Raw genomic sequence first — 25,691 nt, forward strand, 5'->3', positions numbered from 1 at the left:
ACTTTAAAGTCAGCCAGATGCCACAGTAGCAGTTCAGAGTAGGTGAGGCAGGAAAGAAGGTAGATCAGTGGCTCTGGCATTTGATCATTCCAAATTCAGTACAAACTGTCCACCTGAAAGAGTTGTCTAATCTTGCTAAGCTTCAGCTCTCTCCTCCATAAACTGGGTAGAGAGTGGTACCTCTTTCACAGAACTGCTGTGCAGATTAAATGAAATCGTGAAAGTGAGGGGTGTCTGGGCGGCTCAATCAGTTAAGTGACTGACTTTGGCTCAGGTCATGATCTCGCAGTTCATGAGTTAGAGCCCGCAGCAGGTTCTGTGCTGACAGCTCAGAGCCTGGAGCCTGCTTCAGATTCTGTGTCTCCCTCTCTCTTTGTCCCTTCCCTGTTCTCGCTCTGTTTGTCTCTCTCTCTCTCAAAAATAAACAAACATTAAAAAAATGTTTTTAAATAAATAATGAAAGTGAAGCATTAACTGGAATGTCTGGAGTCTTTGCTCAATAAACAAAAGCCATCGTTTCCGTGCTCCTTTTCAAGGAAGGCTGAAGAATCTCAAGAAATCAAAAGTTCTAAGGCATCATCCTTGGAATGACTTCTAGAAGTAAATGATGGAAATCTTAATGACTTTATAAATATGACATCCTCCCAGTATGACTTCAAAGGAGAAATAATTTCCACTCTATGTCAACATCAGATACCAAGGAAATCTTTTAAACAACATCCTTCTCAGACCAGTTAATCTAATCAGTGTACATTATCCGTGGGTTCTGTCTGGGCCTAAGGAAAGTTAGAGGGCCTGGAACCAATTGACAAGGCCACTAACTCCTATTCACTTTCCCCCTCCCCGTGAACTTTATGGAAAGTTAATTTATATAAAATACAATTCAGCCATTTAAATGTATCGTGTGATAAGTTTGACACACGTACACACCCATATATCCATCTATCACCACAGCCAAGATCCAGCACGGCCCCATCACCAAAAAGCCCCCTCAGGCCTGCATGTAGTAAATTTCTTCCCATGTCTTCACTGAAATGCTTTCTGTCACTATAGTTTTGCCTTTTCTAGAACTGCATATAAATGGAATCATGCAATATGTGGTCTTTTGTTCACATAGTATGATATTTTGGAGATTCATCTAGATTGCCTAAATAAAATATAATTTAGGGAGGTTCATTTGCTGGACAGGTTTGCTATGGTTCACTCTAGAGTCAAATGCCAACTTTCACTTTTGTCTGCTGTCTGTGACAATGCATGCCCATGGCTCCTGTTCTGTCTTAGATTATTGAGAAAGACCCATTATTACTCTTACCTTGTTGTTTATATAAGATAATAGATGACAAGTAGCCTTCATTTCCTCTGGTTTTGAAATAGTGCAGAGGTAGATTGTAATATTCCCCACTGCTGCCGAAGGGCAAGCAACTAGCAGTGCCAACAGACAGACAAATACAGGAACCCCTGAAGTCATCAGAGAATCTAGAAAAGAGACCTGCTAGAGCAGCGTGTCTCCTAACGTGCACATAAATCACTAGGGATACATATTCTGATTCCATAGTGTAGGACAGGGCCTGGGGTTCTGTCTCTCCAACAAGCTTCCAGGGGAAGCCGATGCTTCTGGTCCCCAAACCACACTTTGCATAACAAGGTTCTATAGGACACAGAGGCAGATTCTGTGGGTTGGTAGGGAATGTCAAAGCAATAAGAAGGCTGAAAATATGTACCAATCTGCACCTGAGAAATACTACCCAAAGACATGAATTTTCATCAATCCATATATGTGTATGTATATATCATCTTTGTTTTTTCTAATGGCATCTCAATTTTCTCATCTGTAAAATGGGAATTAAACTATATGTGGTAGGTAGACCTCCAGGATGGTCCCCTATGATCTCTGAATCCTGATGTTACACCCTTGTGGTATTCTTTCCCCATGAGTATGAACTGGGTCTAGTGAGTTACTTCTAACAAATAAAATATAGCAAAGATGATGCAACATCACTTTCAAGATTGGGTTCTAAAAGCCTATGAGTTTCATCATACTGGCATTTCTAGCTTGCTCTTTCCCACCTTTTCAGTTTGATGAAGCCACCCACCATGTTGTGAGCCACTCTCTGGAGAGATCTACATGGCAAGGAATCCAGGGAGGCCTCTGGCCCACGGTAAGAAACAAAGTGAATTCTGCCACCAACCACATAAATGAGCTGGGAAAAGTGTCTTTTCAAGTCAAGTCCTGTGAGAGATCCAGAGCCAGAGGACTCAGCTAAGCCATGCCTGGATTCCTGATACGGAGACCATGAGATAATAAATGTTTCGGTTTTAAGCCACAAAGTTTTAGAGTAATTTATTGTGTAGCAATAGATAACTAATAGATTTCAGAGTTGTTTTAAGGATTAAAAAAGACAAAAGAATTAATATATGTGAATGAACTTAGCACAGTGCCTGGCACAGAGTAGCTGCTTGGCAATGCTAGTTGAATCTAAAAACAGCAGAGTCATAAACATCACCAGGATTTGTAAACAGCAGCTGCATCCACTAATCCAAGAACAATCCATGTGTATAAAGTCTGTTACTTTCAGCCTTGTTGGGGAACCTGTAGACCAAAAAGTTTGACATATACATATAAATGCAAAGACATAACTAATACCTATGCATGTTTTACATACATATGTAGATATCTCACTTTTTAAATATAAGCTTGTTTTTCATGGATCTTAGAGCTGTGCTCAAGTACCCTAGCAAGGAGGAAGAAGAGGAAGAGGAGGAGGAGGAGGTGGAAGAAGAGGTGGAGAGGGAGAAAGAGGAAGAGGGGGAGGAGGAGGGGGCAGGAGGGAGCAGAAGGGGAGGGGAAGGAGGAGGGGGGAGGAGGGAGCAGAGGGGGAGGGGAAGGAGGAGGGGAGAGGAGGAGGGAAGAGGAGGAGGAAAAGAAGGGGAGCTCCCACTGAACTATGTTTTATAAAGTGGCATTCCCACATTTTTCTTCTCATTCTCTCCCTCCTACCTTCCAGTTTATTCAAAGATACAAGTTCAACAGCAATCATCAAACCAAATGGAACCTCTAAGAAGGGAAATCAGTCCAGGCTGGGAGCTGCCACTCTCTTACCAGCCATTATGGCCCTTCAATGAAACTGGACTTTCAAATTGGTTCAGTATCACCAAAATCTACATGAAAATCACTGATAAACATGTAAGAGCATTTCAAAGTGAGACCAAGTCCATCATATCTATCAGACCTTTATTCAGCATGCGCTGTGTGCCTGGCATTCCGCCCTCCTGGGATCACCCAGGAAACAAAAATAAGTCAAGCACCATCTGGTGGACGGAGCAGGCACAGTCACACTTGACTGTCAGGAAAACCCGTGAGGGAGCATCATAACCAATGGCCACCTGCTCTGTTATAGGCTTGGGAGCAAAGACGAGGATGCAAAGATGACCTCTTAACTAGAGAGGCAAGGCAGGCTGTGACGTGTTGTATTAGGGGTATATGTAAAGAGTGGAGAAAATAGAAAGGCGCCAAAAATTAATTCTGACTAAGGGACCAGAAAAGGCTTTCTAATGAAGGGAACATTTGAGTGTGGTTTTGAGGAATAAATAGGATCTCACCATGTGGGTAAAAGCATTCCAGATGGGGTGAGGGTAGGAGCAGCAGAGACAAAAAGTGAGGTGTAAAAATGTAAGGTACGTCAAGAAATGCTAGCTACAGCACCACAACGGAAGTGTTAGCTGGATGGCAAGAGAGTGGGAAGCAAAGGCTAAAATGGGGGAAGATCATAAAAAGCCTTGAAACCAAAAAGAGGTTGGATTTATGACATACATTCTGCGTGTAATAGGAAAGCATGATTACCTTTTAAGGACAAGAGCAATCCGGCCATTCATTAGCCAGCACGCTTTAGGTTGCTAGTGACTGAAACCCAATTCAAATTGGCTTCAGTGAAACAGAATGTATTGGTTCACTCAACTGGAAAGAAAAGAGGTACATCTGGCTTCAGGCTCAGCTGGTGCCAAAGAATAAATGACATTATCTCTCAGCACTACCTTCCCCTTCTTGACTCCTTTCTCAAGGGGATTCTCTCCAGCTGTAGCAAAGTTAGTCATCAACAGCTTATGATTTACATCCCAGCGGCTTAGGGCCTTCTGTGAGACAAGAGGGTTTCTCTTCAAGAGTCTGGTGGCTGAAACTTACTGGATAATCTAGATTGCCCATTACCATCATAAATGCCAGGGCCAGGGCAATGTAGTGCCCATGCATCAGCCCAACCCAAACTCTATTCACTGAAGGGGGAGTGAGTCCTCAACAGAAAATCCAAGGGCTGTTTTCAAAAGAAACAGAAATGGGTGCAAATCTGGGGGAAAAAACTGTGCAAAATAAAAAAAAGGAATTCTAGAGACAGTCTTTGGGGGCCAATGAGGTAGAGGTGTTCCCCCAGAAGCCAGAAAGGCCCTGCAGTAGGCTAGTCAAGAGATCAAATGGTGTGAACCAGGACAGACATCACAGGCATGACATGAACACAGCAGTTGTTCATAACCTCACAAGGAATATTTAAGGGTCAAGGGAGAAAAGTTTTAAGAAGTGTGGAAATCTTAGGTGTCATCAATGGGGTCCTGTGACACAAAGACAAAACTTAGATTTCATCATGTTTCTACCCATGTGAAATAAGTTCAGGTGACCCTGGCATGTTACATGGCTTATGTGCTGTGAGCACAAACACAGGCTAAGACAGCTTGGGTTGAAGTTAGACAAACGGCATACATATAAATCTACTGGAAAAAAAAAAACTCATTCTCATTACCTAGGGACTCATATTTTTCTTCAATTTGCCTTAAAAATAAATATCTAATTTCATTACAAGGGCCATAAAAATCCTTAGCCATATATGTCATATTAGTACTTTCTTATGTATATTCCAAATACAATGCATAAGAGAAGAGTTCAGGGAAGGAGTTCAGAACATGCCACTCCAAAGATACCACTTTGGCTTATTGTTTATTTGGAACTGAAAGCACTTAAGAAACAGCAGATGCATGAATGCTCTGGCCTCCCCTTTTCTATACAAGCTTCCACGAGAGAGGTGCACTCTTTATATCAGGAAGGGAAGCACATCCTTATCACCAGAGACTTGGAATCATCACCGAAATGGACCTCTACAAATATACTAAAATAACTCATCTTCCACTAGCTTCCCTCACCGATATATCTCTTAGGAACTGCCCTACAATTTACTGCCCCCAACCCAAACCCCTTTGCCTTGTCGTTTGTTCCCAAATGTATCATCATTTCCCTTTAAAAAATTTTTTTTAATGTTTTATTTATTTTAAGAGAGAGAGAGTAGAACATGAGCAAGGGAGGGGCAGAGATAGAGGGGGAGAGAGAGAATTGCAAGCAGGCTCTGCACCATCAGAGAAGAGCCCAATGTGGGGCTCGAACTCACAAACCATGAGATCACGACCTGAGCCAAAATCAAGAGTCAGATGCTTAACTGACTGAGCCACCCCGGTGCCCCGCATCTCCTTATCTAAAAGGTATAAAAGCTTTCTGTTCTGGTCACTTCTTTGGGTCCTCATTCTCTTGTGAAGCCCTCCATGTACATGAAAAAAATTTAATAAAATGTGTATGCATTTCACCTGTTAATCTGCTTATATCATTTTAATTCCAGGCCCAGCTGGAGACACTCAGAGGACAGAGAATTTTTTTCCTCCCTTACACAGGAATCTAAATACTCTTTTCATTAAGAAAGTGCTAGTGGCAGAATGGGGATGGGGAAAGAACACTGTGCTGGAGGTGGGGAGTCCAGGCTCCACTCCAGGGCAAACCAATCAGCCTCCCTGGGCAACAAGATTCTCATCTAGACAAAGAGGTAGAGCTGGACTCTGCCTAGGGTTCCTTCCATATCTACTATTTGGTGTTTTTGTACCAAAAAGTCCCTATCCGCCCAGAGCTCTCCCTCCCAGGGACAATCCTGAATCTCCTCAATTCTAGTCCCTGTCTGGTCAGCCTGCTCCGTCGGTGTCAGTTCTATAAAAAGCCTCCCTGACACTCCCACCAGAACCCATCACATGAGTGTGAAGCAGCATTTCTGTGCAGATCACCCAACCACACCCAGTGTGAAGAGTGTGACTAAAGCCACACACCCACCTCTTAAATGGCCAGTGTGGGAGGTCAGCATCCTTGTGATACCGCCAAAAGGACATCTACCACAGCACCCAGGCAGTCAGAAATAACAAGACCAAAAACCCGCACCCCCAGACCATGGAAAGAAATGTGGTAAATGCTGATTCTAACAAAGCTGGGTGTTCTATGACAGGCCTTTTAATTGGAAGTAACAGAAAACCACTCTAACTTAGGAACGAGGTGGGGTTTATTTTAAGGATATAAATCTGTCTCATAAAACCTTGGATCAAGAAGTATATCCAAGCTTCCCAAAGAAACAGGAATTGAAAAACATCAAAAGTCTTTCCAATCTCTCTCCTTCCCTCCCTCCCTCTGCCTTACCTTTCTCCTCTGTGTGCTTGACTGTCTCTCTCTCCCTGCGTACCCCCCTCTCCTCGCCGGGGTGGAGCAGGTCGCTAAATGGCCACGTCTCATCCCCCCTCTCGTAGGAACATCTAATTTAAACCTCCAGCATCTTCATGTTCCAATTAAACCACACTGAAGGTTATGATTGGCTCAGCTTGTCCACCTCTAGGCCAATCAGTTGTGATCAGGGAGGCGGAGCCACTTGGTGAAAACATGGCTGCCAGGACCCACCCCCTCACCACGCTGGAAACAGGGGCAGGGTAACACACAAATGTCTGAAGGTCTTCGGCCATGAAAGGCAATATGTAGGTGTAGAAACACTTCGGCCAAGTTTTCTGTGATTTTTCTTGCTTGAATATTTCTTTACATATTAAACAATATACAGGAAGACATTCTATGGTATTAACATTTTCTACATAGTCTAATGTACATAAGATCTAACTGGTAAGACACAGCTGCTGAATCTGAACATTACTATCATTTATTAGTAACCATCATAATAACAGGGAAGAAAAGCAATTCAAGCAACTGGAGTTAATCTTCCCTATCTTTCACCCCACAGATGAACCCAGGTCACTTAATTCTCCCCAGCTGAGTATGCAGCTGACATTTAGTGAAGGAAGCATAAAAATGATTTCTGGCTATGTAGGTGTGTCTCATGAAAACACTCTTCTTCAGCAGCTCCTGACTTCAAATGAGAACTCCAAGCATTCGCAGGCACGTTTAGTGCTTAATACATTTAAGAAAACAGAATAGAAGTTATATGGTTTCCCTGGAAACCTTTTTCTAAAGAACCTTGCACATGCACCTTCTCAAGAAGCAGGTGCTGCTGCCTGGGGATTCTTTCCTGCCGGCTGCCCCCTGCTATTCATTAAAAGGTCAAGGTGAGGGCTCTTCAGCTCTATGAGCAATGGTTGGGCTTATTTTGCTTACAGTTATTTAGTATCAAGTCTCTCTTTACTACCTGGTTCTATTAGAAAAATATGCCCAGGTGGCTTTTGGCATATTTTAAAAGCATTTGCAAGCATTAGCTTATCAAAGGGAAATGGAGAATGAGTGTGTATCAGAATGAGTGATGTATCAGTCCCAGGGCCTTTATCAATAGCTGTGACCTTTTAGAGTTTTGGGGTAAGGTTACCAAAAAAAAGAACAATCAGGCTTGAAGAATTTTAGGAAATTACTAATACCTCGATTCCCAAAGAGCCATGGGAGCTAGGTTGAGCATGATTCCTGCCTAGCTTAAAGGGATATATTATAAGCCACCAGCTTATATAAGTAACCCTTTCTTCCACTGCAACATTTCACCATCCTCCTGTTTCCTCCCCCTCCCATCTCCATAACAACCAGGGCTGTTATCAGAAAGAAATCAGCCTGCCTCTTTGACTTTTGTCTCTAATTTATGGATGCTTATCTTGGGAGGTCTACTTTATTTTAACATGCCTTAACATTTTAAGGCATCAGTTCAATATCTGGGTTTCAAGATCCTCCCCCATGTCCAACATCAATAGAGCAGATGAAAATCAAACAAATCACACCAGGAAAGGGGTATCATTCTAAGATATGGAAGAGACTGCATTATTCTATTTAATAGATCAGGACAGACAGTGCAATTATAACATTGGCCAGTCTTGTATAGGCAAGAGGAACAAATATTAGCTAGAACAGCACCTACTCTGGACTCCCTGGCAAGGCCTCCAAAACAGCGCCCCCATTTCCACTTGAAGTCATCCTCAGCACTTAAGATGCCGTGAGGTCACGGCCAGAAGTACCCAATCTACTTTCAAGATAATGTACTTTCTCTTTCAATATGACTATCATTTATGTGCCAGACACCTTGTGAAATCTTTGGAATTCAGAATTAATAACACACGATTCCTTCAGAGAAAGGGTAATTAAGTCTCCCACCTGTATTTTCTTCGGCTCACATTTAGGGCAATATCATGTTCCCTAATTAATCTGAATAAAATATTAGATGGGAGAAATTTTCTTGAATCGCCTGGCCTTCTAAATGTTTTATACCACAAGAGCTAAAGTTCTTCAAATGTTGATCACTGATGAATGATTCTTATCCTTCCTGTCCTTTGCTCTTCTTAGAAGGAAAAAGGAGCTAGAAATCCAAATTGACATAGGCTTTGTGTGAACAAGAACTACCATCAGCTCACCTGCAAAACTCAATAAAGGCTTATCATTTTGTTAGTGGGCCTGCCATTTAAATTCAACCCTCTATTTCTGCAAATAACAAGTGAAATACACTGTTGATTGGTAACTAACACAGCATTTCCTTTTCCTCAAGTTTCCTGGAACTCTCTAAAAATGTTATATTTATCTTAGTGAAATATGTAGGGCATATTTTGAATGCTTATAATACTTTGTCTTCACCAAGTACATCAATTGACTTGAGAATATTTTGAAGTTACACAAATCTGGATATAGAAACTGCAGAATAGAATTAAAGATTTCAGGATGCCTAACTAATTGGACTAAATAATCACATGAATTATATTGGGACAACTAGAATTACTAGAATCTAAATGTACTCAGGTTAAAAGAAAATCCTCCCACGAACTTTCCTGAGACAGCCATAAAATATGTCATGGACACTTCCAGATCTAACATCCAAGAGCCCAACTATTGAAGGGCAACTCTGAAGGTCCATCGTAGGTACTAACTGATCATTTTTTGTAGAAAGGCCAACTTTGAACCCAGCTTTGAGGCTCCTGTGAGGACTTGAGGCACTTAGCTAATGAGTCTTCTGACCCATCTTATTCATATCTCTACAGTTCTTCCGGGTGTACATCAAAAGCATACACAAGTGCAATGTCAGTGCCACTTGTTTATCGCTTTGCATGTTTAGTAGTTATCTGTGCTATGCTTTTGTTTAGAAATACGTTTATTCCCATGTGCCCCAAAAATTAGTGTGTGTTAGTCATTAGAAATTCTTTAGTGATGGGGCACCTGGGTGGCTCAGTTGATTAAGCGTCTGACTTCGGCTCAGGTCATGATCTCACGGTTCATGGGTTTGAGCCCTGCGTCAGGCTCTGTGCTGGCAGCTCAGAGCCTGGAGCCTGCTTCGGATTCTGGGTCTCCCTCTCTCTCTGCCCCTCCCTTGCTCTCTCTCTCTCTCTCTCTCTCCCTCCCTCTCTCTCTCTAAAATAAATAATTAAAAAAAATTCTTTCATGAGGAAATACAGGGAAAATCCCTTTTCTCATGGACTTACACTGCATAGTGAGGGCAGACAATAAACAAATGAGATAATTACAGACTGTAATAAGTGTGATTAAGAAAATAAACTAGGGGATGAGGGAAGATGGTGGCGTAGGAGGACGCTGGGCTCACCGCGCGTCCTGATCACTTAGATTCCACCTACACCTGCCTAAATAACCCAGAAAACCGCCAGAGGATTAGCAGAACGGAGTTGCCGGAGCCAAGAGCAAACGAGAGGCCCACGGAAGAGGGTAGGAAGGGCGGCGAGGCGGTGCGCGCTCCACGGACTGGCGGGAGGGAGCCGGGGCAGAGGGGCGGCTCGCCGGCCAAGCAGAGCCCCCGAGTCTGGCTTGCAAAAGCGGTGGGGCCTGGACGGATGATGTGTTCTGACAGCAAGCGCGACTTAGCGTCTGGGAGGTCATAAGTTAACAGCTCTGCTCGGAAAGCGGGAAGGCTGGAGGACAAAGGGACGGAGAGCTGCTGAGCCCCCTGACGATAGAGCTCAGTTTGGTGGGGAACAAAGGCGCTCGCCAGCGCCATTTCCCCCACCCATCCCCCAGCCAAAATCCCAAAGAGAACCAGTTCCTGCCAGGGAACTTGCTCGCTCCACGCAAACACCCAACTCTGTGCTTCTGCGGAGCCAAACCTCCGGCAGCGGATCTGACTCCCTCCCGCTGCCACAGGGCCCCTCCTGAAGTGGATCACCTAAGGAGAAGGGAGCTAAGCCTGCCCCTCCTGCCCCCGTGCACCTTGCCTACCCACCCCAGCTAATACGCCAGATCCCCAGCACCACAAGCCTGGCAGTGTGCAAGTAGCCCAGACGGGCCACACCACCCCACAGTGAATCCTGCCCCTAGGAGAGGGGAAGGGAAGGCACACACCAGTCTGACTGTGGCCCCAGCGGTGGGCTGGGGGCAGACATCAGGTCGGACTGCGGCCCCGCCCACCAACTCCAGTTATACACCACAGCACAGGGGAAGTGCCCTGCAGGTCCTCACCACGCCAGGGACTATCCAAAATGACCAAGCGGAAGAATTCCCCTCAGAAGAATCTCCAGGAAATAACAACAGCTAATGAGCTGATCAAAAAGGATTTAAATAATATAACAGAAAGTGAATTTAGAATAATAGTCATAAAATTAATCGCTGGGCTTGAAAACAGTATAGAGGACAGCAGAGAATCTCTTGCTACAGAGATCAAGGGACTAAGGAACAGTCACGAGGAGCTGAAAAACGCTTTAAACGCAATGCAAAACAAAATGGAAACCACCACGGCTCGGATTGAAGAGGCAGAGGAGAGAATAGGTGAACTAGAAGATAAAGTTATGGAAAAAGAGGAAGCTGAGAAAAGAGAGATAAAAAAATCCAGGAGTATGAGGGGAAAATTAGAGAACTAAGTGATACACTAAAAAGAAATAATATACGCATTATTGGTATCCCAGAGGAGGAAGAGAGAGGGAAAGGTGCTGAAGGGGTACTTGAAGAAATAATAGCTGAGAACTTCCCTGCACTGGGGAAGGAAAAAGGCATTGAAATCCAAGAGGCACAGAGAACTCCCTTCAGACGTCACTTGAATCGATCTTCTGCACGACATATCATAGTGAAACTGGCAAAATACAAGGATAAAGAGAAAATTCTGAAAGCAGCAAGGGGTAAACGTGCCCTCACATATAAAGGGAGACCTATACGGGGCGCCTGGGTGGCGCAGTCGGTTAAGCGTCCGACTTCAGCCAGGTCACAATCTCGCGGTCCGTGAGTTCGAGCCCCGCTTCAGGCTCTGGGCTGATGGCTCAGAGCCTGGAGCCTGTTTCCGATTCTGTGTCTCCCTCTCTCTCTGCCCGACCCCCGTTCATGCTCTGTCTCTCTCTGTCCCAAAAATAAATAAACGTTGAAAAAAAAAATTTTTAAAGGGAGACCTATAAGACTCGTGACTGATCTCTCTTTTGAAACTTGGCAGGCCAGAAAGAATTGGCACGAGATTTTCAGTGTGCTAGACAGAAATAATATGCAGCTGAGAATCCTTTATCCAGCAAGTCTGTCATTTAGAATAGAAGGAGAGATAAAGGTCTTCCCAAACAAACAAAAACTGAAGGAATTTGTCACCACTAAACCAGCCCTACAAGAGATCCTAAGGGGGACCCTGTGAGACAAAGTACCAGAGACATCACTACAAACATAAAACATACAGACATCACAATGACTCTAAACCCATATCTTTCTATAATAACACTGAATGTAAATGGATTGAATGCGCCAACCAAAAGACATAGGGTATCAGAATGGATAAAAAAACAAGACCCATCTATTTGTTGTCTACAAGAGACTCATTTTAGACCTGAGGACACCTTTAGATTGAGAGTGAGAGGATGGAGAACTATCATGCTACTGGAAGCCAAAAGAAAGCTGGAGTAGCCATACTTATATCAGACAAACTAGACTTTAAATTAAAGGCTGTAACAAGAGATGAAGAAGGGCATTATATAATAGTTACAGGGTCTATCCATCAGGAAGAGCTAACAATTATAAATGTCTATGCACCGAATACTGGAGCCCCCAAATATATAAAACAATTACTCATAAACATAAGCAACCTTATTGAGAAGAATGTGGTAATTGCAGGGGACTTTAACACCCCACTTACAGAAATGGATAGATCATCTAGACACACGGTCCATAAAGAAACAAGGGCCCTGAATGAGACATTGGATCAGATGGACTTGACAGATATATTTAGAACTCTGCATCCCAAAGCAACAGAATATACTTTCTTCTCGAGTGCACATGGAACATTCTCCAAGATAGATCATATACTGGGTCACAAAACAGCCCTTCATAAGTTTACAAGAATTGAAATTATACCATGCATACTTTCAGACCACAATGCTATGAAGCTTGAAATCAACCACAGAAAAAAGTCTGGAAAACCTCCAAAAGCATGGAGGTTAAAGAACACCCTTCTAACGAATGAGTGGGTCAACCAGGCAATTAGAGAAGAAATTAAAAAATATATGGAAACAAACGAAAATGAAAATACAACAATCCAAACGCTTTGGGACGCAGCGAAGGCAGTCCTGAGAGGAAAATACATTGCAATCCAGGCCTATCTCAAGAAACAAGAAAAATCCCAAATACAAAATCTAACAGCACACCTAAAGGAAATAGAAGCAGAACAGCAAAGGCAGCCTAAACCCAGCAGACGAAGAGAAATAATAAAGATCAGAGCAGAAATAAACAATATAGAATCTAAAAAAACTGTGGAGCAGATCAACAAAACCAAGAGTTGGTTTCTTGAAAAAATAAACAAAATTGACAAACCTCTAGCCAGGCTTCTCAAAAAGAAAAGGGAGATGACCCAAATAGATAAAATCATGAATGAAAATGGAATTATTACAACCAATCCCTCAGAGATACAAGCGATTATCAGGGAATACTATGAAAAATTATATGCCAACAAATTGGACAACCTGGAAGAAATGGACAAATTCCTGAACACCCACACTCTTCCAAAACTCAATCAGGAGGAAACAGAAAGCTTGAACAGACCCATAACCAGCGAAGAAATTGAATCGGTTATCAAAAATCTCCCAACAAATAAGAGTCCAGGACCAGATGGCTTCCCAGGGGAGTTCTACCAGACGTTTAAAGCAGAGATAATACCTATCCTTCCCAAGCTATTCCAAGAAATAGAAAGGGAAGGAAAACTTCCAGACTCATTCTATGAAGCCAGTATTACTTTGATTCCTAAACCAGACAGAGACCCAGTAAAAAAGAACTACAGGCCAATATCCCTGATGAATATGGATGCAAAAATTCTCAATAAGATACTAGCAAATCGAATTCAACAGCATATAAACAGAATTATTCACCATGATCAAGTGGAATTCATTCCTGGGATGCAGGGCAAATCAATCAATGTGATACATCACATTAACAAAAAAAAAGAGAAGAACCATATGATCCTGTCAATCGATGCAGAAAAGGCCTTTGACAAAATCCAGCACCCTTTCTTAATAAAAACCCTTGAGAAAGTCGGGATAGAAGGAACATACTTAAAGATCATAAAAGCCATTTATGAAAAGCCCACAGCTAACATCATCCTCAACGGGGAAAAACTGAGAGCTTTTTCCCTGAGATCAGGAACACGACAGGGATGCCCACTCTCACCGCTGTTGTTTAACATAGTGCTGGAAGTTCTAGCATCAGCAATCAGACAACAAAAGGAAATCAAAGGCATCCAAATTGGCAAAGATGAAGTCAAGCTTTCGCTTTTTGCAGATGACATGATATTATACATGGAAAATCTGATAGACTCCACCAAAAGTCTGCGAGAACTGATACATGAATTCAGCAAAGTTGCAGGATACAAAATCAATGTACAGAAATCAGGTGCATTCTTATACACTAACAATGAAGCAACAGAAAGACAAATAAAGAAACTGATCCCATTCACAATTGCACCAAGAAGCATAAAATATCTAGGAATAAATCTAACCAAAGATGTAAAGGATCTGTATGCTGAAAACTATAGAAAGCTTATGAAGGTAATTGAAGAAGATTTAAAGAAATGGAAAGACATTCCCTGCTCATGGATTGGAAGAATAAATATTGTCAAAATGTCAATACTACCCAAAGCTATCTACACATTCAATGCAATCCCAATCAAAATTGCACCAGCATTCTTCTCAAAGCTAGAACAAGCAATCCTAAAATTCATATGGAACCACAAAAGGCCCCGAATAGCCAAAGTAATTTTGAAGAAGACCAAAGCAGGAGGCATCACAATCCCAGACTTTAGCCTCTACTACAAAGCTGTCATCATCAAGACAGCATGGTATTGGCACAAAAACAGACACATAGACCAATGGAATAGAATAGAAACCCCAGAACTAGACCCAAAAAAGTATGGCCAACTCATCTTTGACAAAGCGGGAAAGAACATCCAATGGAAAAAAGACAGTCTCTTTAACAAATGGTGCTGGGAGAACTGGACAGCAACATACAGAAGAGTGAAACTAGACCACTTTCTTACACCATTCACAAAAATAAACTCAAAATGGATAAAGGACCTGAATGTGAGACAGGAAACCATCAAAACACTAGAGGAGAAAGCAGGAAAAGACCTCTCTGACCTCAGCCGTAGCAATCTCTTACTCGACACATCCCCAAAGGCAAGGGAATTAAAAGCAAAAGTGAATTACTGGGACCTTATGAAGATAAAAAGCTTCTGCACAGCAAAGGAAACAATCAACAAAACTAAAAGGCAACCAACGGAATGGGAAAAGATATTTGCAAATGACATATTGGACAAAGGGCTAGTATCCAAAATCTATAAAGAGCTCACCAAACTCCACACCCAAAAAACAAATAACCCAGTGAAGAAATGGGCAGAAAACATGAATAGACACTTCTCTAAAGAAGACATCCGGATGGCCAACAGGCACATGAAAAGATGTTCAGCGTCGCTCCTTATCAGGGAAATACAAATCAAAACCACAGTCAGGTATCACCTTACGCCAGTCAGAGTGGCCAAAATGAACAAATTAGGAGACTATAGATGCTGGAGAGGATGTGGAGAAACGGGAACCCTCTTGCACTGTTGGTGGGAATGCAAATTGGTGCAGCCGCTCTGGAAAGCAGTGTGGAGGTTCCTCAAAAAATTAAAAATAGACCTACCCTATGACCCAGCAATAGCACTGCTAAGAATTTATCCAAGGGATACAGGAGTACTGATGCATAGGGGCACTTGTACCCCAATGTTCATAGCAGCACTCTCAACAATAGCCAAATTATGGAAAGAGCCTAAATGTCCATCAACTGATGAATGGAGAAAGAAATTGTGGTTTATATACACAATGGAATACTACGTGGCAATGAGAAAAAATGAAATCTGGCCTTTTGTAGCAACGTGGATGGAACTGGAGAGTGTGATCCTAAGTGAAATAAGCCATACAGAGAAAGACAGATACCATATGGTTTCACTCTTATGTGGATCCTGAGAAACTTAACAGGAAACCATGGGGGAGGGGAAGGAAAAAAAAAAAAAGAGGTTAGAGTGGGAGAGAGCCAAAGCATAAGAGACTGTTAAAAACTGAGAACAAACTGAGGGTTGATGAGGGGTGGGAGGGAGGAGAGGGTGGGTGATGGGTATTGAGGAGGGCACCTTTTGGGATGAGCACTGGGTGTTGTATGGAAACCAATTTGACAATAAATTTCATATATTAAAAAAAAATAAGAAAATAAACTAGGTGATGTGTTAGCAGTATTTGCAGGAGGACAACCACACATAGATGGGTCAGGAAAGACCTCCTGAGGAACTGACATCTGAGTCAAAACTAGAAGGAAGAGAATTAGGGTGCTGGTACTTAGTTAATTATTAGCTGTTGCCAGAGAAAATTAAGTACATATAGAAATAGACAATGCTATTGGTATAGACAATACCTGTTCCAGGAGGTATACTTAAGCACCAAAAGCCATCTATGGGATAGATAGGATATGCTTAAATGCCTTTGCATTATGCAACTGCTGTTTGATGAGATATTTCAGTCCTCAGGATGAAACAGAGACACTTCTTGGGCTATAATGTGCTATTTCATTAGCTCAATCTATTTAGAACAAACAGTATTTTTTATAGCTGTTTTCTGTTGCCAGCATAAGTGTTACTTTAGATCAAAAGTGAATCAAATGTACAAAATCCAGTTGTATTTCTATACACTTGCAAGGAACAGTCTGAAAATGAAATTTAAAAAAAATTCCATTTACAATAACACACAAAAGAATAACATACTTAGGAATAAATTTAAGAAGGGCAAACTTATACTCTGAAAACTACAAAACATTGTTGAAAGAAATTAAAGGAGATCTAGGTAAACATAGATGCATCCATATACATGGATCAGAAGACAGTATTGTTAAGATGGCGATACTCCCCAAACTGATCACAGAATCCACACAATCTTCATCAAAATCCCAGCTGGCTTTGTTGTAGAAATTGACAGGCTGATCCTAATATGGACATGCAAAGGACCCAGAATAACTGAAACAATTTCAAAAAGGAAGAACATGGTTGGAGGATTTCCTGATTTCTAAACTTACCACAAATGTACAGTTAATGAAGACCATGTGTTACTGGCATAAGGACAGACATATAGATCAACGGACTAGCATTGAGAATCCAGTCTGTGAATGGACAAAGGATCTGAATAGACATTTCTCCAGGGAAAATTTTAAACAGTCAATAAGCACACAAAAAGATGCTTAATAACATGAGCCATCAGGAAATGTAAATCAAACCCACAATGAAAGACCACTTCCCACCCAGTAGGATGGCAATAATCAAAAAGAGAATAATGAGGCTGGTGAGGATGTGGAGAAATTGGAACCCTCATACACTGCTGGTGGGAATGGAAAATGGCTCAGCTGCTTTGGAAAAGTCTGGCAGTTCCTCCAAAGACTGAACATCAAGTTACCATTTGACCCAGCAATTCCACTCAGGTATATACCAAGAGAAATGAAAACCTATATCCATATGAAAACTAGTACCAAATGTTCATAGTAGCATTATTCATAATAAGCAAAAGTTAGCAACAACCCACGACTCACCAGTTGATGAATGAATGAATTAAAATGTAAAATGGAATATTATTCAGCAACAAAAACAACGAAGTACTGATATATGCTACAACATGGATGAACATTGCAAACACTATGCTAAGTTTATGTCAAAGAAGCCAGTTACAAAAGACCATTTATATTAAATATCCCGATTTGGTAAATCTATAGAGACAGAAAGAAGATTAACGGTTAGAAGCCCTGGGGGTTAGGCTGGAGGCTAGTGGGGGGGAGGGGCAGGGGGGAGGGAACTAGGGGGGAGGTTAACTGTTAATGGTCATGGGGTTTCTTTCTGAGGTGATGAAAATGTCCTAAGATTGCTTATGATAATGGTTACACAACTCTGTGAATATACTAAATTGTACACTTTAATGGGTGAATTGTATGGTATGTGAATTATATCTCAATAAAATGTTTATATTAAAAAAAAGTCAAAAGAAAAAAAAAAGAAAAGTAAACCAGAGACAATACCAGGAAACCTCAGTGCTCCTATCAGAAGATCAGAAGAGTCAACAAGAATTTATTAAGGCAACTTACCTACCTTGCTTTTAGGTACAACCTCTGTGTAATAACACTTGATGAAAATCTGTTGTTTTTAAGCCCTCACGTAAAGGAGCATCCATCAGGCACTTCAATAAACCTTTCCAGTTGCAACATCAACTCTAGGAATCAACAGTCTTTTCTAAGACCAACCCCATGTTAGATTGTAGGCCAAGATTAATCTCCCTTGAGGAAAAAAGGTTAATATAATAATTACTGTGTTTCCTATTTTTCTGGGTGTTTCTTTCTATTCTAGAACCAAAACCCTGGTGCTAATATACTATGCCTCTGCTTTACTGGTCCCATCTCAGGCTTGGTTCCTTAGTGCAAAGGCTGAGTGGAAGTCTCACATCTTAGTTTAGGACAAGAGTGGTGCTGTATAAATGAGTTACTTTCTCCCTGCTTTCATTTCTCCCTGTTGTTATTTCTAAAATGAGATAATCTGATCCTATCAATTTCATAGGATAGTGTGTGATAAATGAGCTTAAATACAAAAGGAAAAGTATAACCCAATAACAATAGCATCATTTAAAAAAAAGTGGTAAGATATTGATTACTCTTTTACAGTTTTGCCAAACCAAAAGGTCCTTTTCTTTTTTCCAAGGGTGCTTTTAAACACCTTAATTTAAAGTTCTTAAATACTCTTTGCCTGATGCCTTATGTACTTCAGTATCAGCAGATTTTTAAACACACCACAACCTTATGAAAATCTGAAACACAGTGGCTGAAGGCTGTGAGAAAAAGAGCTACAAAGACAATTACAAAGAGCTCTCCAAGAAGGCGGAAAGGAGGAAGCAAAGTGGGACAGGTAAGAAGTAATGAGGCTTTTAATTTGGAGCTCTGCCAGTTTTTCTCTCTTCTACCCAACATATTTAGACTAGGCTGGGACAAAGGTGGGGGTTGCGCCTCGGTGGCACAGTCGGTTGATCATTCAACTCTTGATTTCAGCTCAGGTCATAATCTCATGGTCGTGAGATCGAGTCTAGTGTCAGGCTCTGTGTTGGGCGTGGAGTCTGCTTAGGATTCTCTCTCTCCCTCTGCCCTGCTCATGTGCTCATGCTCTTTCTCTCAAAACAACACCACCACCACCACCACCACCAACAACAACAAAACCCCAACATATTACTATTAGATTGTCTTCAAAGCTGTCCTAGAGAGTTCTGGCTGGGCTATCTTTCATCTTGAAAGTTCAATAAGGAGGGGTGCCTGGGTGGCTCAGTTGGTTGAGCATCCGACTTCAGCTCAGGTCATGACCTCACAGTTTGCGAGCTCCACGTAGGGCTCTGTGCTGACAGCTGGGACCCTGGAGCCTGCTTCAGATTCTGTGTCTCCCTCTCTCTCTCTGCCCCTCCCCTGCTTGTGCTCTTTGTCTTTCAAAAATAAATAAATGTTAAAAAAAATTTTTTTAAAGAAAGTTCAATAATGAAATAATTATGTATTACTTTAATATATATTATTTTAATGCAATAAGAGATTGTCACACTAAGATAGCCTTTTTTCCAGATTAGGTTGTGTTTACTATGTGCTTATTTCAGAGTTTTTTGCTGATAAGATCCTAATTTTTCCAAGATAGGGAAATTTTTATCTATTGAAAATTTTGTCAAATGAAAGTTTGTTTTGGCACAATGATTATTAAATACTATATGAAGCACCATGGGGGTTAAGAATATAACTTAGACACAACTCTCAAGGACCTTAGAGTCTAATGAGGTGAAAAAGGGCACAAATAACTTTGACACAAGACAGAGCAGGACAAGTGTCATCCATCTGCATTGGTATTTAGCTGGTGATTTCCAAAGCTTTCCTTCTGTCTTTATTCTCAAGGACTCCTAAGAATATGAATAAAATGCAAATAATAAACAATCATCTAAATATGAGGTCTTCTAGGGGCACCTGGCTGGCTCAGTTGGTGAAGCGTGGACTCTTGATCTCAGGGTCGTGAGTTCCAGCCCCATCAAGTAAAGATGACTTAAAAATAAAATCTTTATAAAAGTAAATAAATACATCAATACATAAACAAACAAATATGAGGTCTTCTGCTCACAGTTCTATATCATTTCATCCAGTGTGATTTCCTGTTAAAAACAACACTCAAGTCTTCTAATGCTCTAGCATTTAGATCTCTTTTCAGTGGGAGATTTACATCCTAAAACAGAAAGAACAATGATAAGCTGGAAAAGCAAAGGAAGCTTTCAAAAGTAAGCCAGAGAACCTGATGGAAAACTATTTAATTCTTTATGATTTTAAAAGACCCAGGTGTTTCTAGATTCCCCCAACAGTTGAATTTCCCTGCAGACAGCTTTCATAAAAATACAAGTAACACTAACACCTTAAAATTCACTGACGTTATGCATAATTATTTGAGACATTCAGAGACAAATGCAAAACTCCAACTCCCTTTCTACACCACAGAATTAATGGAGTGTTCTCTTAAAACAAACAATGAGAGTTACAGAAAAACATTTCCTTTTAGGAGATGGTTAAGTGGGGGAGGGGAGAAAAGATCATTTTAAGAACTCAGTCCTCTGGGCGTGAATGCCATCTATTTTCAGCATATGTCATATCCATTATATTTTTCTCTTCTTCTTCTAATGCTTCAACTACTTAACCCTAGTATCATACCCACTATTAAACCTGAAAGTTTAGTCTTTGATTAGGCCAACCAGATAAGCTTGCTGGTGAACCAAGCAAATCTAGTGAATATTTAAATATTAAATATTTAATTTAAATATTAAATATTTTTTAGGTGCCCTGGTATGGCAAAAATCCCTGATCCCATATGAATCCACGTGTCTTTTATGGCGGGTTGATTCTGCCCCCAAGAAGTTTTGTTTAAGTTCATTTGCTCATATTCAGAACCCCAAAGAAGACATGGGTTTATGGTCCAGGATCAAACATCAAAGGAAACAGAGAAAGCACTGTACACATGATATCGTTTGGAGGATGTACCAAACCTAGCAGCCATGGTGCCTGCCCCACCACAGTCCAGCCTAGGGAGCTCTGCTTTGTTCTAAGAGACTGTGACCTCACCGGACTGTAGCTGAATATGAGCCAGTTCATAGCTTGGCCGGTGACCCTTGACGGATCCTGGTATGGAAAGTTGATGAGTCCTTCTCTTGAAAATGTAAACTAAGAAATGTTGAGAACATAAGAGAATAAGCACCTTACTTTCTCAGTTTCTCATGTCCGTAATGGGCATGGTAATAAAAGCATTTATAATATAGCAGAAATTAATCAGTAATAAAGCACTTAGGATAGGATCCGGCACTTAATAAGCATGCCATAAACACATCATCATCATCATCATCATCATCATCATCATCATCAACAGTTGTCTTCTACTCAAAAACCGTCCATGAGAATGTGTGTGCAATAATATATGTGTAATAAGCTGAAAAATAAAAGTAATGAGGGATGACTAGCATTACCAGATATGAAAATTAAAAATAAAGCCACTTTAAGGGCGCCTGCATGGCCTAGTCAGTTAAGTGTCCGACTTCAGCTCAGGTCATGATCATGCGGATCATGGGTTCCAGCCCCCCATCAGGCTCTCTCACAGAGCCCACTTCGGAGCCTCTGTTCCTCTCCCTCTCTGCCCCTCCCCTGCTGATGCTCTCTCTCTCAAAAATAAACATTAAAAAAATATATTTAAAAAATAAAGCCACAATAATAAGGGATTCATGCAGAAAGAGGCAGATATAAATTGTTCCTGAAACTGACCCAAATACATATGGGGATTTAGTGTATGATAAATGTGGCATTTCAAGTTAGCAAAGAAAATATATATTACTCAATTATTAATAAGTGTTTTTGGCACAAGAAGGCAGCTATTTGGAAAAATAAAATAAAATCTCTAACTCACATTTTATATCAAAATAAATTCAAGGTAGGTCAAAGATTTAAATCTAAAAATTGAAAGTAACAGTAGAAAAAATATGGGTGAGTATTTTTATAACATTAAGGGATGTCTTTCTAGGATAAAAAAAAAGATTCTGCAGCATTGCTAACTGTAATTAAAAGCAAACGTTTAGGGGGGAAGTTGAAAGCAAATGTTTAGGGCGAAAATATTATGAGGTCAAAAGCCAAATAGCAAATAGAAATATCTACAACACAAATGAAAGTGTAAGGACTAATTTCCAGAAAATACAAAGAGTTCTTCAAAATCAGTAAGAAAAGAGCTACACTTCCAACAGAAAACTACACAAAGCATCTACAAATGATTAATAAATATAGGGAAAATATTCAATTTCTTTATAATTAAATGTACATTTCAAACAATTAAATATAAATTTACAACTATCAGATTAGATACTTCATTTATAAAAATCAGTGCTGTTGAGGATATGGGAAAAACAATTTAATTTACTGCTAGTTGGAGCGTAGATTGTGCAGTGGTTTTAAAGGCAATTTGATTATATATTTTCAATTAGAAATGTACATTCCTTTTTACTCAGAAATTCTATTTCTAGATACTTGGACAAAAATCCAAGAGTATGTATAAATATGTTATTGCAGTAATGTTCATAAGAACAAAATACTGGAAAAAATCTAAACAGCTATTAATAAGGTACTGGTTACATAAATCCTGTACACTAGAATACTATACAGCCATTAATAAAACCACGGGTAGATGTATATATTACATGCACTATCATGAAAAATGTCCAAGATGTATTTTTAGTGGTAAAAAAAAATGACAGAAAAGACTGTTTAATATGAATCCATTTATGTGTTTTAATATCAATATAAATATATATCATATGCCCCATTTATGTGTTCACATGTACATAATATACATACATATTAAAATACATAATGGGGCATACTGTACACATATAAATAATAAATTAGTTATATTATGCATATATCTGTAAGTAGTAGTGTGTGTGTAAAAGTGGTGGTGGTGGTGGTGATGTTTGTATACACTTGAAGAGTGTGTGCCATACCCCAAACTGGTAATGTCTGGAGTATGGAATGGGAAGGGAGGCAATCAGGAAGGAAATAGAGACTCTTTTCTCTTTTCTAATGTTTATTTATTTATTTTGAGAAAATGAGAGAGAGTGGGGGGTGGGGGGAGCAGAGAGAGGGAGAGAGAATCCCAAGCAGGCTCCATGCTGTCAGCAGAGAGCTGGACTTGGGCTCGATCCCATCAACTGTGAGGTCATGACCTGAGCCAAAATCAAGAGCTTGTTGCCCAGCCAACAGAGCCACCCAGATGCCCCAGGAAAGAAATAGAGAATCTTTTCTTTTTATTCCTATATTACATGTTTCTGTGCTGTTAAAGTATTTTTATAATGTGTGCATTACTTTTATAATTTTTAAAACTCATAGAAATTAACTTCTTTTTTAAAAAGTCATGCTATGGCTCTCTGTAGCCAAAAACAAAGCACAAGTCCTTAGCACACCAAAGGCTGCCATGGTTTATTTCTAACATACCTTTCTTTTCAGCCTCATCTCCTATAATCAGAATTGCCTTGCCTCCCTCTTTTGCCCCCCCCCACGCCCCCTTTGTTGGTAATTTGTCTGTCTGCTCTTAGATCCACTCTCTGCCCTTCTCCCTGCCCTCTACATCACAAGAAACTACATTTCCCAAGCAACTTGAGTGGAGTGGATCAGAGGGAGCCCTGGCAGGATGTGGAAGGCAGGAGTTGGGAAGAAGTCAGAGTATTTCTCCTTTCTCTGCTTCAGATCACCATCTCTAACATTGACTGTGTCCCCAGGTGCCATGGGACATATTCTTCTTTCATGGACATATTGTGATTCCAGTTCCCACAAGATGGTCCCAGGTCCCAGGCTCTGGTAACAGCACTCTTTGTCCCACCAGCCCTAGGAGAGGGAGCAGTTCCTGCTGGTGCTAAACTCTGAGTGGCCTCATCACCTCTGCTGGAACGTCCTAACTCTACTATCATCTATGAAACCAGTTCTCTGCATTAAATTTCCTTTCAAAATACCTAAAGGGCTTTGCGTTTTTCTGGATATAGAGAATGGTGCCCTATGCCCTCTTCCCACAGTAATAAAAAACCACACTGTCTGCCCTATCTTTCTTGCACTAAACATACTAAGTACTGCTGTGCCTCTGGGCTTTCATTCACATAGCTCCCTCAGCCTGGAATGTCATCCTTTCCCCTGTCTTTCAGCCAGACCTCGCTCATCCCCTAAGGCTCAGCCCAAAGTCTGTCTTCTCCAGGAGCTTTCCTCTAATTCTCACACATATTCACCCCCAGTCTGTATTCCAATCTCATCTAGACAGAAAATGGGTAGCCCAATGCCCTTTGTGTCAAGTATTGAATAAAACACCCTAGGGAAACGCTCATCTTAAGTCCATCAACCAACACCTTATTGGTCATTGGGTTATCTTTGTTTCCTACTTTGAAAGGCTGAGAGGTAGTCACCTAATCACAGAGCCTTTTCTGACCACCCTGTATCAATACTTTCCCTTCTTTTCCCAATTCCCATCCTACCTCTACCTCTTTCCAACCACTTAGTGAACTTTCATATCATATATTGTAAAAGAATAATCAAATCAACATCCTGGCTTTTACTAGAATGTAAAAGCCATGTGAGTAGGAATTTTGTCTGTTTTGTTCCCTGCCACATTCTGATCACCTGGAATAGTACCTATATATTGAATGAACAAATAAATGAATGACCATGACCTTTGCTTTGGGTGATGGAAGGCAGGGGAAGGGATGAAAATCATTGGGAGGAAGATACCAATTTTGTCTCTAGACTCATATGACTTTTTCTCTCTAGCTTAGAAAGCTCTGGCCTCACTGGCATTTCTCAGATTCTTGGACCCACTACAATTCACTAAACTGAAGCTCCTTTTCATCTTTAGATCTTAGTTTGAATGTTTCCCATTTTCTCTCCCCCTTGTATGTTTCCTTCCTAATGTTTGATTCTTGATTTCAGCTCAGGTCATGATCTCATAGTCATGGGATCTAGCCCTGCATTGGGCTCTGCTCTAGGTGTGGAGCCTGCTTAAGATTCTTTCTCCCTTCTTTTCTCCCTCTGCTCTCCCTGGCTCACACATGCACATGCACACACTCTCTCTCAAAAAGATTTTTTTTGTCATGTATTGATTCTCTCTTTAGACTGTTAGATCCATTTGGGTTAGGGCCATCCCTAAAATCCCTAAAATCTATGCCTGGCACATAATAGGTACTCAGTGGAAAAAAATGCAAAGAATGTTGTTGAGTGCACCAGGAACAAACCTTGCTTCAGTTTTGATCAAGGTCTACTAGGTTGACCACCATTTAATTACTGGAGCCAAACCACAAACTAGAAAATTCCCTAGCAGTCATACTAGGAGGTTTCTACTTACCCCAGTTGTATTCACACTAGAAAGCCCCACCCCACCCCCACTATTCTATTTGCACAAGTGAGACCCTATTCATCAAATGCCCCTATTTAGGAAGAGTTGTATACTACAGCTGGGATCGTTCTGTCAACCATTGGCTGAATATATAAAAATAATGGGGAAAGTGCTCTGAAGATACTTAGAAGATGCCCTTGGGCATCTCTCACGTGATCTGCATTTGCACTGATTGCCAAAGACAATTTCAAGTTAATTTTATTAATTTCAAATAAAGACTTGTAATTTTATGTGGGGGACATGGCATTAGCAGGAATTCAACTCCCATTCTTTCATGAAGCCAAAGATTTAGCTTCTAACACTTCTTGGCTTTTTGGCTAAGACTGAGTGTAAAGATGTAGCTTCTGAGATGTATATTCCCTTATCAGGTTTTAAGAGAAATGAGAAACACACTGAATTTTTTGCAGCTTAGCCCCATATTCTGAATCTGTTTTTCATTCCCACTTAGCTTGC

The 25,691-nt window shown here is 40.8% G+C and overlaps 1 long non-coding RNA gene across 1 annotated transcript; it reads left to right on the forward strand.

Annotated features, from left to right (window-relative positions):
• Window positions 1-7,306: 7,306 nt before the first annotated feature.
• LOC128314815 (uncharacterized) lies at window positions 7,307-23,912 on the forward strand. The gene is made up of 3 exons (XR_008296903.1): window positions 7,307-7,395; window positions 18,534-18,671; window positions 23,584-23,912. It is a non-coding gene; the product is annotated as an uncharacterized LOC128314815 (long non-coding RNA).
• Window positions 23,913-25,691: the final 1,779 nt, after the last annotated feature.

Source organism: Acinonyx jubatus, chromosome A2 (genome assembly GCF_027475565.1).
Source record: "Acinonyx jubatus isolate Ajub_Pintada_27869175 chromosome A2, VMU_Ajub_asm_v1.0, whole genome shotgun sequence".
NCBI lineage: Eukaryota > Metazoa > Chordata > Mammalia > Carnivora > Felidae > Acinonyx > Acinonyx jubatus.